The 2,503-nt window shown below is 40.7% G+C and overlaps 1 pseudogene; it reads right to left on the bottom strand.

The window, feature by feature from the left end:
- Window positions 1-980: 980 nt before the first annotated feature.
- On the bottom strand, window positions 981-2,236 carry LOC102480537 (phosphoglycerate kinase 1 pseudogene; annotated as a pseudogene).
- Between the last annotated feature and the right edge of the window lie 267 nt (window positions 2,237-2,503).

Consider the following 2,503-nt stretch of genomic DNA (forward strand, 5'->3'; position numbering starts at 1 on the left):
GGCGCCGCTGCTGTCGCTCAGGCCGGGGTGGGGGGGGCGCCAGGTCTTTGCTTTTTGAACTAAGGTGATGGAAGCATTATAGAATGAATTTGTGAGGTTCTTCCCTTTTGAATATTTAGAAATATTTTGAGAAAATTGGAATTGACTGTATTTTTAAAATTTTGTAGAATTTAGAAGTGAAACCATTGGACTTAGACTTTACTTTTTTTGAAGACAATTTATTACTGTTTCAATTTTATTGCTGTTTATTGGTCTATTCAAACTTTCCATTTCTTTTTAAAATTATTTTTAATGTCATTCATTGTTATTTTATTTATTTTTAAAAATTTGATCAGTGAGTAACAGAGAGAGAGAGAGAGAGAAAGAGAGAGAAAGAGAAGTGAGAAAGCATGCTGCCAGGTCCAGGATTCAAATTGTGGTTGGCCATGTGGGAGTCCATTGCCAAAACCATCATGCCACCTGTCAGCCCCCAGGCTTTTTCTTTCTCACTAGTTCATTTTTTTTTAAGTCTGAATGGATATTTTCATTGTTTAATGAATTATCAATGCCATCTCCCTGTCTACATTTGGAATTTCATCTTATTTCTATGCCAAAGTGAAACAATGACAAAGCTAATCAGAATAAGCTACTCTGAAGAGAAAACTAAGCTAAAACAGTTCACTTTCTTTCAATAGGTAGAATATAAATATATGCACTCCAGAATGCACAATGGTGTAATCACTAAGAAAGTCAAATGAGATGTTGAAGAATGTAGGCAAATTGAGGTTGCAGTAAAGATGAACTGAGAGGCTGTGCAACTGTTAAAAGATTCCTAGTGCTACATCCCTTGGCCACTAGTTTAACCTTGATGTGGGGGAAGATCTGAGCTATCTGAATCTTGATGTGAGGGAAGATCTTAGTTAATGCCAAGTGGAGATGTGGAAAATGTTAAGTCAACTTATGGCCTGGCCTTTGCATAGTAACCAAAAGGCAGGAAAGTACTAAACATTGCTAAGAACATCCACCCCAGGAAGGATTTTACCTTCCAGGAGCTCCAAACAGGCATTGCCCCCAGTGCTCACATGACTGACTATCCTCTGTGTTTCGTTTGGCACAGCAAATGGCAGTATCTTCACCACCTATGATGTTGATGCAGTCCCTGAAAGTGGCTTTCACTACCTCATCCATGAGGGCTTTGGTTCTTCTGGCAAAAGCTTCCCATTCAAATACTCCCACAGGTCCATTCCATACAATCTGCTTAGCCCAACCAACAGCCCTGTCAGCATATTTTCTGCTGCTCTCAGGATCACAGTCGAAGCCCATCCAGCCATCAGGTATGCCAGAGGCCATGGTGGCTTGGCTAGTCTTGGCATTTTCATCAAACTTTTCAGCAGTGCCAAAGTCAACAGGCAAGGTAATCTTCACACCATTCTTCTTAGCTTTGGTCATTAGATCTTTGACTATCTTGGCTCCCTTTTCATCAAATAGAGAAGTGCCAATCACCATGTTTTTGAGCACCTTATGGAACGCAAAAGTCATTCCACTACCAATAATCATTTCATTGACTGTCTAGCATATTATTGATCAGCTGGATCTTGACTGTAGCTTTAACCCCACCCAGGATGGCCAGGAAGGGTTGCTCTAGGCTCTCCAAGGCCTTGGCAAAGTAGTTCAACTCCTTTTTCATCAAAAACCCTCAACCCTCTGTGGCAGATTGACTCCTACCATGGAACTGTGGGCTTGGTGGTCAGTGCCAAAAGCATCATTGACATAGACATCCCCTAGCTCGGAAAGTGAAGCTTGGAAAGCCACTATTTAAAGGTGGTTCAGCTTTAACCTTGTTCCCAGAAGCATCTTTTCTCTTCCCCTCTTCCTCAACATGAAAGTAGAAGTTCTACAACAGGATGACAGACCCAGCAGGTGGGTGAACACAGGCTTTCTTTCTTTTTTTCTGGGCCCATGCAGTCCTTTAAGAACAGAATATACTGCCCAGCAGAGATTTGAGTTACATAGCAACTGGCTCTAAGGAATACTTGTCAGGCATGGGGATGCCATCAAGCTGGCCTAGGTGGCTCATAAGGACAACTGACATGGCTCCATTGTCCAAGCAAAATTTGATGCTTGGGACTGCAGTCTTGATCCTCTGGTTGTTAGTTATCTGGTTATTCTTCATAGGAACATTGAAGTCCACTCTCATAACAATCTGCTTTTCCTTCACGTCCAGCTTGACCAAGGTCAGCTTGTTAGAAAGTGACATTGTGTATTTTTTGAGGTCTCTTAATATCATTGATTTCACGTTTGATTTCATTATGGTCAGAAAATATGCTGGATATAGTTTCTGTATTTTTGAATTTGTAAAGTCTTGTTTCGTGCCCTATAATGTGATCAATCTTTGAAAATGTTCTATGTGTGGGTGAGAAAATTATATTTTGTGGTTGTTTGAGGTAAAGTTCTTTTTTTTTTTTTTGAGAGGTTTTTGCTATAGGGCACGTGTGCTCGCGAGACAGAGAGAGAGAGAGAAATA

The sequence above is a fragment of the Tupaia chinensis genome, unplaced genomic scaffold (genome assembly GCF_000334495.1).
Source record: "Tupaia chinensis unplaced genomic scaffold, TupChi_1.0 Scaffold143675_1, whole genome shotgun sequence".
Lineage (NCBI taxonomy): Eukaryota > Metazoa > Chordata > Mammalia > Scandentia > Tupaiidae > Tupaia > Tupaia belangeri.